Source organism: Castor canadensis, chromosome 1, assembly GCF_047511655.1.
Source record: "Castor canadensis chromosome 1, mCasCan1.hap1v2, whole genome shotgun sequence".
Lineage (NCBI taxonomy): Eukaryota > Metazoa > Chordata > Mammalia > Rodentia > Castoridae > Castor > Castor canadensis.
Window position 1 is genome coordinate 144,539,651 of NC_133386.1, and position 12,878 is coordinate 144,552,528.

The 12,878-nt window shown below is 40.0% G+C and overlaps 1 pseudogene; it reads left to right on the forward strand.

Annotated features, from left to right (window-relative positions):
* Positions 1-790: 790 nt before the first annotated feature.
* Positions 791-2,409, forward strand: LOC141421379 (U3 small nucleolar RNA-associated protein 15 homolog; annotated as a pseudogene).
* The last annotated feature ends 10,469 nt before the right edge of the window (positions 2,410-12,878 follow it).

Consider the following 12,878-nt stretch of genomic DNA (forward strand, 5'->3'; position numbering starts at 1 on the left):
GGAGACATTATGTGCTTATCTGGATCCTCTCACTTATGGGCTAGGAAGAGGAGCCCTTGAGCCAAGAGAGGAAGCAGTCCTAAACTATCCCTAACCTAGCCCTCCTCAAACTCCCCCTGAGGGACAATATTCCAAAAATTCCTTTTGGGGGGTTGCTGAAGGGATGGTCTAGCTTTGTCAGCTGCTTTGAGCTGACAAGGGGCTTTAGACCCTACCTATCAGGAATGTTGCCCCTTTCCTGTCACTATCCCTGGGGACTTGAGCAGTGACATTTGTCTGAATCTTCGTCCAGCCCAATCTAAATTGTTTATGGCTGTCCCATCCTCCTTCAGAAGTTGATGTCCCTGTCTTGTCATGGTTTTGTCCCTAAAGGCCTTAATTCTGGAAGAGATAAATCCAGATATCACAACAAACAGGCATGACTCAAGTGTAAACACTGGTAGGGGAACCATACATGATGTTGTTAGATGCATTACCCAGGAGGACAGGTCCCAAGTCTCAAATAACATTTTCCAGTGATTAAAGAACTGTTGCCAGATTTGGGAAGTTTCTTTGGCTGTTAGAAGATCTAGTTCTTTATTTTGAAAAGTGGCAACTAGTGTCATCATTGTGTGTCACTCTGTTGGTTGTGTCTGTTGCTGGTTCCTAGAAGGGCCACATAATTTTGAGCAAGGGATTCAGAATGATCTGTGTAGGGAACTGTCCAAGTCCAAGAAGCTATCCTAGAAATCAGAGTGCCTTGAGGGACACTTGGGGCCTAACAGAGAAATAAGGCAGAACTGCTATAGTTATTTCTAATATCAATTCCAAATTATTAACCCTTGGACAACAGTTCAATTATATGAAATCATGTCTGGTTACAAGCCTGTAGCTGTTCAAACATATCCTTTACTTGGAGAAAAGATCACACAAGATACCTTGTACTGGAACAACTAAAAAGATCCCTGTTCAGATAAAGGAATTTGGTGCAGTGTCAAAAGTAGACTTTTCTCCTCAGCCTCCATATAACTATGCAGTCACAGCTTTCTTAAGAATTCACATTTATTGCTGATACTCCCAAGAACCTTTAAAAACCTTTTCCCATTTTAAAGTCACAGTGTACTGTGCTACTTTTCAGCAGGATGGTCAATTGCCTGTGGCTGGCAGTGAAGAGGGTGGAATTCAGCTTTTTGATATAAGTAGGAAGGCTCCCCTCAGACAGTTAGAAGGCCATGCAAAAGCAGCTCATAGAGTAGATTTTACAGCTGAAAAATACCATGTGGTCTCTGGGGCTGATGATTATACATTCAATTATGGGATATTTCATATGCCAAAGAAATTCTGACATTCAAAGAGCATTCTGATTATGTGAGGTGAGGCTGTGCTAACAAGCTGAACCCAGACCTCTTTGTAACAGGTTTGTATGATCATACTGTGAAGATGTTTGATGCATGAACAAATAAAAATGTTCTCTGCGTTAAGCACTGGCAGCCAGTGGAGAGTGTTCTGCTTTTCTCCTCTGGAGGTCTTCTTGTGTCTTCAGAAGGTCGTTATGTTCAAGTCTGGGACATCTTAAAAGGAGGACAATTGCTCGTGTCTTTGAAAAATCATCATAAAACTGTGACGTGTTTATGTCTGAGCAGCTCAAGGCAAAGGTTACTTTCTGGCTCACTGGATAAGAAGGTCAAAAGTATATAGCACAACTTCCTACAAAGCCGTCCACAGTTTTCATTACACAGCTTCAATTTTGAGTCTTGCACTTACACATGAAGATGAGACAATAGTTGTAGGAGTGACCAATGGAATATTGAATGTTAAACATTGGAAATCTGAAGCAAAGGAGGATTCTCTTCTTAGGAGAAGAAGACCTGCATATTGAACCTTTATTAAAGGGAAAAATTGCATGAAGCAATGGGATGACATTTTGATCAACAGGCCAATAAAGAAAGACCTAGAATTGTATGACAGAGATCTGAAAAATTTTTGAGTTTCTAAAGCACCTGACAGGGTCCTTGAGCCCAGTTGTGTAATAAAGAAACCAGAGGTTACAGTTTCCATTATAAAGGAGCTAAATCAAAGAGGAGTCCTTGCAAATGCCCTTGCAGGACAGGATGAAAAGGAAATTACTTGTATTCCCAATTTTTTGGTAAGGAATCTGTCTCAGCCAAGATTTGCCCCTGTTTTGATCAATGCTGCAGAAATAATTATTGATATATATCTGCCTGTGATTGGTTAGTCACCAGTAATTGACAAAAAGTTTTTAGTACTTTAAGGACTTGTGGAAAAAGATTGATTACCAAAGAGAACTCCTAGAAACCTTGGGGATGATGAACATTTTTTTTTTTTTGCTTCCATGAGGAGGAAGAAAGCACTTCAATGTTGGGACATACATCTGTTGAGTTTCTAGAGAATGAGAAGATAGAATCATAGTTTTTGCTTAATAAGACACGTAAGATCTCCTAACTTGGAATACAATTGACTACCGGAAAGAGATCTCTTTGATACACTTAAAAAGACTATTTACAAAAGCAACTTTATGGAAGAGACTGGAACAATTATGATTGGATAATAAGTGCCTGTTTTAAGACATGGTTTTCCATTTAGTAATTTAAATTATTTTATGGCGTCTTCAACTAGGAAGATCTCAATTGTCTCAGTCACATTTTTCTACTTTGGATGAGTTGATTGATTTTAATACAGCAAAGTTCTTTATCAGCATTTGGCTAGGTATTCAGATGGGCATTCCAACATGAGCCCTCTCTGGAGAGAGTTCCCACTAGAAATCTTGCCAAAGAAACAGAGCCTTGATATTTTTATTGTTGTTTTTATTTGTTTTATTTCTAGCCTTGAAAATCAGAACAAAAACTAATGACAGCAACAAAACTCTCTACTCTAATCAGTGCCCTTGGGATTTCCAGGCCCCTGCTCAGTTTGCTAGCCCTCTTCTTGGTTTCCATCACTGTCTTAGATCACATGCTCTACTTCAGCTGGTTATGGGTAATTTGGGACTCTGTCTTTTCCAAGTGTGGCAAATCTCTGGTCAGTTAATACTGGGCAAGTGTGTGGAGTGTGACAAGACAAATTTGATACCTGAATATTGTGTGTTCCACCCCATATTTTTCTTTATATTTCTTTGATTTCAACTATCTGTCCTTATCAAAACAAGGTCTACAGATAGACCTCATTGGACCAATTTTTCCCTTTCCCTTCAATTTGCAGCATTTGTACAAAATTTTCACCTTACTTCAGGTCGGAAGAATAATAAAATTTGCTGTTTCTCTTAAATAAATGACCTCTTAGCTTAATATACATATGTTTGGAGTTTATCTTGTACATACCTAACTTGGGAAACAGTTGTTTTCAAAAGTTCAATGTAAATAGATTTTCTAAAAAATTTTTAAAAAATGTTTTTATAACGAGATCTTATTTTCTTCTTGGCTTTCTGAAATGTGTCAATTTCTGATAGACAGTCAGTGGCTCATGACTTCTAGCACACCGATTTGACAATTGCTATCTCTCCCATGTTCTCTCAATTCTTATCCCCCTCAATTAGTAATGTGTCCTGTAATAATGTCTTATGCTACAAGACTCCTTTGAGTAAGATTTTATAGTGGGAATCTCCTTTCATATTTTCAATTTTATAAATTTGGATTTTCTTAAAGGAGAAGAAAGTGGTATACTTCATGTTCTAATGAGGACATATGCCCCCAGACATATAGTTTCCATTTTATGAACTGATATAAGCAATTATAAATTACATGGCCTGTAAGAAACTAGGAGTTGGCTTCCTTGAGTAGTTATGAGATTTGTCACAATCAGAAGCTGTAAGGGTTAATTTTTTTAAATAAAATTTATATTTAAAAGCTTTTAAAATTAAAAAAAAGTGACAACCATTAGAAAGTTTATTAGATTTTGATGTGTGACTATGCCTTTTAATAATTTTTTTTGTTACCAGTAAAGTTTTAAAATAATCTTTGGTAATAGAAGAGAGAAGAATTTGGGCTTATTTCTTTTGTGTTTGTTTTGGTAGCTCTTTTTGGCCCAATTAAAAGAGAGGTAAGTCGAATGGCCCTCTTGAGTTGAACTACCATTGTAAATGAGGTAATAAAGGATTGATGGCTTAGGGAAACGTCTCTATCATGGGCTGTGCATACCAGAGCATATGTGTTAATCCATTTCAGGGGTATGCATTGATAGAAAGTGGTTTTGCACAGGGAAATGCTTTTTGTGGTTTTGGGCAGAAGTTGGGTTTTATGGCAAGTATATAGGTGAATCCATTGTTTTCATTCATCCGTTTGGGTAAGGTTATGGCCAACATGACCTCAGTGGTTTTAATTAGAGGCAGGGGCATGAGGCTTGGGATAGTTAATGGATGGGTACGAATTGATGAATCCTCTAGGGGCTGGCCAAAGCCAGGTGTCAGTTCTAAGAGGAGAACAAGGCAGAATGCCCAAAAGAAGTATGCCAAGATTCTGCAGCAAACACAGTGGTTGCACTTGGGAGATGGGGCTGCAGAGGTACAAGTATAGCCGAGTAGTCCATATTAGAGCTTATTGTTTAAGTTGAAGTTTGTTGGTTCCTCTGGAAGATGAGCTTTAAATCTTCTACTGGCTCACAGGAGTAAGTATTCCCGGGCTGTGTTTGGTCAGAGGTAGATTCCTCTGTCGCATGCGTTACCCTAGAAAGGTGAACCCAACCGTCTATTCCCTGTACTTTGACAGCCATGGGTGTGGCCAAGGTCACTGGAGAAAGGCCCTCATTTGGGCTGGAGCTGCTGGAGCTGATCAGCTGGGACTCCTTCTTTCCAGGATTTAATTAACACCTGTTCTCCTGGTTCTATTTGGAGATTTCCTCCTGTTATTGGGGCAGGTAGGGACCTTGTTTCCCAACTTTTGGATTGCTTGTTGAAATGTCCCTTGGTCCATTATATACGTTAAAAGACAGCAGGTTCGTTGGAGAGAAATGGCCTTCCATATAGCATTTCAAAAGGGCTAAGATGAAGCTTGGCCTTGCAGCATTTTTAATTCTTAGTAAGGCTATAGACAAAAGCTGGGTCCATTTTCCAGAGGTCTCTTGGCAAAGTTGAGCTAAAGTTCATTTGCTTGTTTGGCCCTTTCCACCTTACTGGAAGACTGAGGTCTCCAAGCTGAATGTAAATGGTATTTAATTTCTAAGGCTTGGGCGACTCCCTGGGTGACCTGTGAGATAAAAGCTGGTCCATTATTGCTTTGGAGTGTTCAGGGCAGTCAAATCTAGGAATAATTTCTTTTAGGAGGGCTAAAAAATGTGGGCCTAGAAAAATGAGTCTGCATGTGCATAACCACATGCATGCACATTAAACCCAGTCGCATGGATGCTATCATGTGCACAGTGCTACCCTCATGGTTGTCTCGACTGGCCAACCAGGAAAGTGTGTGTGTGTGTGTGTGTTGTGAATGGCATTGCTCTCTTGACTGGCCCACTAGACAACTGTGCATGGTCCTTGTGAACCACAGGCATTGTTGTCTGGAGCTGCCAATTTGGAAGCTATGTGCATGTATCACAAACTGCAGCCTTGGTTCCTTCTAGTGGCCTGGCCAGAATTCTGTATGGCCTACTCCATGGCATAAGTTCTCACCCTAAAGGGTGGCCCAGGAGGCTGTGGGTGCATACCCCTCCACAGGCACCAGCAGCTGCCAGTACACTGAGCTCGGGAAGGGACACCAAGGCTCCTTACCCTTTCCACACTTGCATTCCCTGACAGGTGTAAAACCTGTAGTTTTATGTCCCCTCCCTCCCTGGGGGGTTTGGAGTGGGAGTTTGCAAAGAGCACACGAGCCTCCCACCACACAGGTAGCAGTTTACTTGCTCCCTGTCCACGTGGCTACCTCCATATTTTATGAGCAGCTATGCTTTTCCAGGGCAGATGGAAACCCCTCCAGAGCCATTCTTTTCTGTTCCTCTCTTTTTAATAATAATAGTTTTTAAAAGGCCTGTTGCCAGATGGGCTGACTGAGGTGTGCCTTCCATTTGTTGTTTTAAAACCACTGGTTAGGAGGAGAAAGAGAAGAAGAGAAGAATAGAAAGATGGGGGAGGAGGTGGAGACACTCAGCCCAAATGGCAGGGACATTTCTAATTGTCCCCGGCCATGTGGGGGGTAGAGACCTTGAAGTAGGGTCTCCCACAGTAGAGTGAAGGAAATGACAGGGGAAGGGGCTAAGGGTTAGGAAAGGTAGTGTTGGGGAAGGGACAACTAGCTTTTAATATGGTCCATTCCCAGGGGCAGGGCCAGAGAACTCGGACATGAACCCTGTGCCTTGGGATGCTTGCAGGGACTCTTGAGTCTTGCCAGTAAATGTTGCATCCTTCCAATCAACATCAAAGCTCCGAAGGTGTCCTAAGCATCAAGCAAATGCCCCAATGTGAGGGTACCCTTCCACCCAAGCCATAAGTGGTGTTTGGTTCTGAAGCTTCAGTTGGTGAGGTGTGGTACCAGAGGACAGAGAAAGATGGATTAAAATAAAGATTGGAAGAGATAGCATATTGGGATCTCACCAGTCAGTTTCTCCTGGCTGTCTGTGCCACAAGAGTTAAGGGCACTGGTGCAGTCTATTATCAGATGATCCTGGCTTTTGTGCTCCAAATGGAAAAATCCAAGCAGAGCACATGGATGGAGTAGGTAGGATATCTTTATTGAGAAGAGGGGAGTAACCTATTTTGCAAAGTGAGGGAAAAGGAAGAAGGGCCAGAGTCTCTTGGAATGTTGTTTTTATACCACCTTGAACTTGGACATGGGGAGACAATATGTCATTACCTGGCTCCTCTCACCTATGGGCTAGGGGGAGGAGCCCTTGAACCAAAAGAAGGGAGCAGTTACAGACTATCACTAACCTAGCCAGCCTCATGGTCTTCACCTTACCATCCTCATGCTGATATTGGGTAGACAGTAAAAAGGAATAATAATACAAAGGAGCCAGACAGTAGGTACAGCATCTTATCATAGTAAATTTTGCCTAATACCAGCTGCACCATTGTTCTGAGTGTTGGGAGTGCTGGCATGTGCCATCATGCCCAGTTTAGGAAAGATTTTCATGAGGGAATAAATTCAGTTTTAATAGGGTAATGTTGAAAGGAGTACCTTTAATGATTTTGAACTCTACTTTCCTATTTTTTTCCCCTATAACTGTGCTACTGGCTGGATACCTCTTACATTCTAAGCATTATTTTGTCATATTTGACTGCTCTGGTCCAGTAGGTCTTGAAACAATTTTGCCTTCATACTGTGGCCTAAATTTAATCTTGCATCCTGAAAATCATATTTAAATTAATTGTTACTTGGTTATAAAATTTTTAGCCCTCTGTTGACTATATCTGGACTTGTTTTTGAACAATGATGTTTCCAAATTTGTATTTGCCTCCTTAGTGTGTCTCTCTGAATGTTCTTTTTACACTATCCTCACCTGACTTCCTATTTGATTTAGCTCAATTTCTTTGTTGCCTTAATAATGTTTATTTCGGGGGAAAGGATGTTGGAAAATCAGAAGTTCCTCTTCCTAGGTGAAACGATTGTACTAAGGTGACTACCAGAAAAAGTGCCAGGTGACTTTTTACTGTATTAAAACAGAAATGAGCACTTCTCAGCCTTTCTGTTTGATTCATTATTCAAATGTGATATTACTATGTTATCTAATCCTTAGTTAGACTCAGGAAATAATATATGGGAATTTTGTTTGCTTATACTCCAAATAGAATGGCATTTAGACAAAGGGCAAGGATTTTGTTTGAAATGTAAAAACTTCAGCTAAGGTTTGTAAAAAGGCCAGTCTCACTGGAGATTAATTCTGCCTCTTGATTACCTCCATGTTCAGATGGCTCCAAAAGTGGGAGCCCATTTAAATTTTGTCCAAAGGGGTAATTTTTTTTCCCAAAGATGACCATGGTTCGAAAATATGAAATAGAGATGATGTATAGAACTAACAGTTTGGACAAGTTTTGAGAGATTTAAGAACATAGTAAATGGATTTAAAAATGAATTAGAACTCAGTGGAAGGATCAACTGTCCTCTAATTTTATTTCATATTTCAAAGTACCTCCAGATATCTGGATAAAATTACAAAAGTTAAAATTGAAACCTACTATTCCAATATAACAGACATCCAAAATATTGATCTGAACCCTCCGAGGTTAACAAGGACCTACGGGATTAACTCCCCATTAAAATGGCCCAGTAACTCTGATGAGTCACTCAACTTCCCACTCATTGGAATTGTGAGGACCTTAAAGACTAGGAGCACACTAGGGCACATACTACGAAGAGGAGGGTCCAAAGGACCCTGTAGGCATCTAAGGAAAGTCATGTGGTCAACAAGACCCTGACCCATCCCAGCAGATAGTAGAAGTGGTAGAGTGTAAAAAGACTGAAGGAGCATAGGGGCTCTTCACAAGGCCCTAAAAACAACCTCTGAGAAGACTCAATTGATCTTGACACTAAGAAAAGTTGAGTTTTGACTGACATACGGGCTACCACTCAGTCTTAAATAGCCAGCAGAGAAATATAACCAAAGTAAAAAGTGGTATTCTAGAGGTGAAGGGCAGTGATCCTCTTAACAATGATCCTCATAACTCGAATTCAAGATGTGATGAGGCATTCTGGGAACTCAAGACTCAGCATAATCAAAATGGTGACAGTTGTGTCAAATCTATACAAATAACAAGAGCCAAGAGCGTATAAAGGAAGGGTCTTTGAACATGAATACCTGATAATAACTGTCAGAAACGACTGTGCCAGACCACAGTCTTGCAAAAAGCCTCCCTAAATTTACATATAAAGTAATTCTACAAGGACATCTATCTGCCCAGTGATGTCCATCCAACATCAGACTGAGGTCATCTTTACTGTTAATTACTGTAGGCAAGAATTAAGGTTATTTTGATATTTTGGCAGGTACAGAAACCATCATCATAGTCTATCGCTATTCCTATTGAATGGTTTTTTGAAATCATGTATGGGAGACCCTTTCAGGCCTCTATCATAGGTATCCCACCCTTTAAGTCAGAAAATAAAGCTATGATTAAACAGTATGTTCAACAATTGAGTCAAATATTAACCACTTTGATCAATTTTCTCTTTCCAGGTTTACACATTCAATGGAAAAGGTGCCCTACCCGTTTCATGCACAAGACAAGGTGCCACTAAAAATCTGGAAAACCTAATGGCCTAGTGAACTGCTGGCTAAAAATTGGAAGGACCCATATCCTATATTACTATTAACTACCCACACTTCATTGAAGTGCACAGAATAAAGTGCTGGATTCATCTAGAATAAAGCAAGCTCTACCAGAGGAAGATACATTTGCCCTCTTCTCAGAGCCTGCACTTGTACACCAATAACTGATCTTAAGAATTTGTTCAAAAGACAAGATAACATTTAAAAATCCAAGATGAGAAAGATAAGTAATTATGAAGTTCTTAACCCTTTTATTATGCCTTTGCCTTTCTCAATGATACTTGCCCTAACTAAAATAGCTCACATATTTTGGGTTGGGATTTAAAATCGGGTCTCACTCTGCATGATCATAATGATTCATTAATGTGTTCCTTATCCATGTTCTTCTCGCTCTCAGGCTGTTGGAGGCACAATCCTGATAAGAAACAGAGAACTGAATAGCGTGCTCTCACCTTCTGCCTGCGGTGGTGTCTGCATTCTCTCAGATATCATCTGTATTAGATACATCCTTAAAGGACATCAAGAATTGGGATCAATATCTCTGATAATAATAGTAGGAACTTACCTGGGGGTGGAAGGTATTATATGGTGTCTACAAATATTGCATGAACAGGCCTCCAACTTAACAGTCAGGCATGCTTCTCTAATAACCTCAAGGACTTTCATTCCCCCAATCCATGTCATCACCTCTACTCAGCTTGAGCAGCTAGAGAAGAAAATGACACCATATGTCCCATGGATATAGAACGAAAGATTGACAGTGGAGAATGTAACAGAGCAGGTAGAAATGTGGACTTCTGATGTCTACCTATTGTTTAGAGGCTGTCTAACAAATGGAAAAGTCATCTCAGTCCTGTGCCAGAAAGACTCTGCTTTGGAGAGAAAACATGTGTCGAGTGTGGTGAGTTCCCATCCATCATCTCATCATAGCCTCTTGTGTCCCTTAAGGTTACACATATAACCCCTCCCACAAAGTTAGAGATTTGAGATTAAAAAATCTCTATTTTCATCAGAGCCTGCCTGAATAAATCCATTTCCTTCCACCAATTTCTAGTCTCCCAGTTTTTTAGTAGAGCACTGAGCATCATGAACTTTAGATTTCTGATTCCTTAGATTCATCAGGAAAGGATAAGTATTATAAATAAGACTCTGTTTCAGAGCCCTTCTGTCCTCTGATTCCCTGAATGTAGAGATGTCAAATGTGTGCCTGGAGACTTCTGGAACACATAAGCTTTTCTCTCTACATTCTGTCACCAGTGGTACCTCTCTTTGAGAATATCCTACAGAGATTGGTGCAGCATTCAGAGTCATTTCTCATATAGTCTAATTCTCTCTGCAACCTTCTCCTCAGAGAGGGCTCTAGGATATTCTCTGCTTTGTAGAATCATCAATTATTCTGTTCTTTGGGGAATTCTTCTCTCTAATCTGCAGAGAAGAAAGTGCTGAAAGGAAGCAAAAGTACATATATTGCCTGATAACTAAGACCATTAGGTCTGCTTGAGGATAATTTGGAACAGAGCAGCAGGGAAAATTTATTCCACTTTAAATGGGTCTTTTAAAAAAGTTAACCAGGATCTTTTTTAAAGGATGGTTTCGTTTTTCCCATGGGTTAAGATCTCTATGAGAAATGTAATTTCCAAGTCATTTGTAAGGCCACACTCATCTTTTGAGTGACTTTCAAAACAAAGGATAGGCCATTATCACTTTAAATGGGGTTTAGTAGCCCTAATCTGGGAATAATTTCCTTGGGCAAGAATTCAGTTAACTCTGATGTCTCAGTTCTAGTAGGGTATATCTCCATCCAACCTATAAAAGTGTCCATAACTAATAGTAAAAATTTAAAATTACTATTTGTTTTAGACATCTCAGTATACTATTTGCCATTCTTCAAAGAGACATCTGTGTATTGTACTCCTTTATAAAGTGGGATGTGTTCAACTTGGGGATTATTTTGGGTGCACAAGTGACATTCTTGTGCAATTCTCTGAGCAGTCTTTTGAAAGTATGGCTAGTTCATGTAGGGCTTTATTAGATCGGTTAGTGCATTCTTGTATGAATGCGTTCTTTCAGGTAGGTATTTTATTTATTTATTTATTTATTTATTTATTTTTTACTGTTTTATTATTCATATGTGCATACAATGCTTGGGTCATTTCTCCCCCCTGCCCCCACCCCCTCCCTTACCACCCACTCTGCCCCCCCTCCCCCCCACCCCCTCAATACCCAGCAGAAACTATTTTGCCCTTATCTCTAATTTTGTTGAAGAGAGAGTATAAGCAATAAAAGGAAGGAACAAGGGTTTTTGCTAGTTGAGATAAGGATAGCTATACAGGGAGTTGACTCACATTGATTTCCTGTGCGTGGGTGTTACCTTCTAGATTAATTCTTTTTGATCTAACCTTTTCTCTAGTTCCTGGTCCCCTTCTCCTATTGGCCTCAGTTGCTTTTAAGGTATCTGCTTTAGTTTCTCTGTGTTAAGGGCAACAAATGATAGCTAATTTTTAGGTGTCTTACCTATCCTCACCCCTCCCTTGTGTGCTCTCGCTTTTATTATGTGCTCAAAGTCCAATCCCATTGTTGTGTTTGCCCTTAATCTAATGTCCACATATGAGGGAGAACATATGATGTTTGGTCTTTTAGGCCCGGCTAACCTCACTCAGAATGATATTCTCCAATTCCATCCATTTACCAGCGAATGATAACATTTCATTCTTCTTCATGGCTGCATAAAATTCCATTGTGTATAGATACCACATTTTCTTAATCCATTCATCAGTGGTGGGGCATCTTGGCTGTTTCCATAACTTGGCTATTGTGAATAGGGCTGCAATAAACATGGGTGTGGAGGTGCCTCTGGAGTAACCTGTGTCATAATCTTTTGGGTATATCCCCAAGAGTGGTATTGCTGGATCAAATGGTAGATCGATGTTTAGCTTTTTAAGTAGCATCCAAATTTTTTTCCAGAGTGGTTGTACTAGTTTACATTCCCACCAACAGTGTAAGAGTGTTCCTTTTTCCTGCATCCTCGCCAACACCTGTTGTTGTGGTGTTGCTGATGATGGCTATTCTAACAGGGGTGAGGTGGAATCTTAGTGTGGTTTTAATTTGCATTTCCTTTATTGCTAGAGATGGTGAGCATTTTTTCATGTGTTTTTTGGCCATTTGAATTTCTTCTTTTGAGAAAGTTCTGTTTAGTTCACTTGCCCATTTTTTTATTGGTTCATTAGTTTTGGGAGAATTTAGTTTTTTAAGTTCCCTATATATTCTGGTTATCAGTCCTTTGTCTGATGTGTAGCTGGCAAATATTTTCTCCCACTCTGTGGGTGTTCTCTTCCATTTAGAGACCATTTCTTCAGATGAACAGAAGCTTTTTAGTTTTATGAGATCCCATTTATCTGTGCTATCTCTTATTTGCTGTGCTGCTGGGGTTTCGTTGAGAAAGTTCTTACCTATACCTACTAACTCCAGAGTATTTCCTACTCTTTTCAGGTAGGTTTTTAAAAAACTGGATGTAGCAGGGCTTCAGGAAGTAAAACCATTCCATGGTCATTAAGTTTCCCTGATGAGTTAGAGTCCGTAATGGTGAATCCATGATCAGGCTAATTTAGGCTTGGATGTTGACAAGTTCATGGGGGGAACTAAAGTCCTGACAAACTCCTTCTCCTTATCCGCTTATTTAGCTGCTCTGTCAG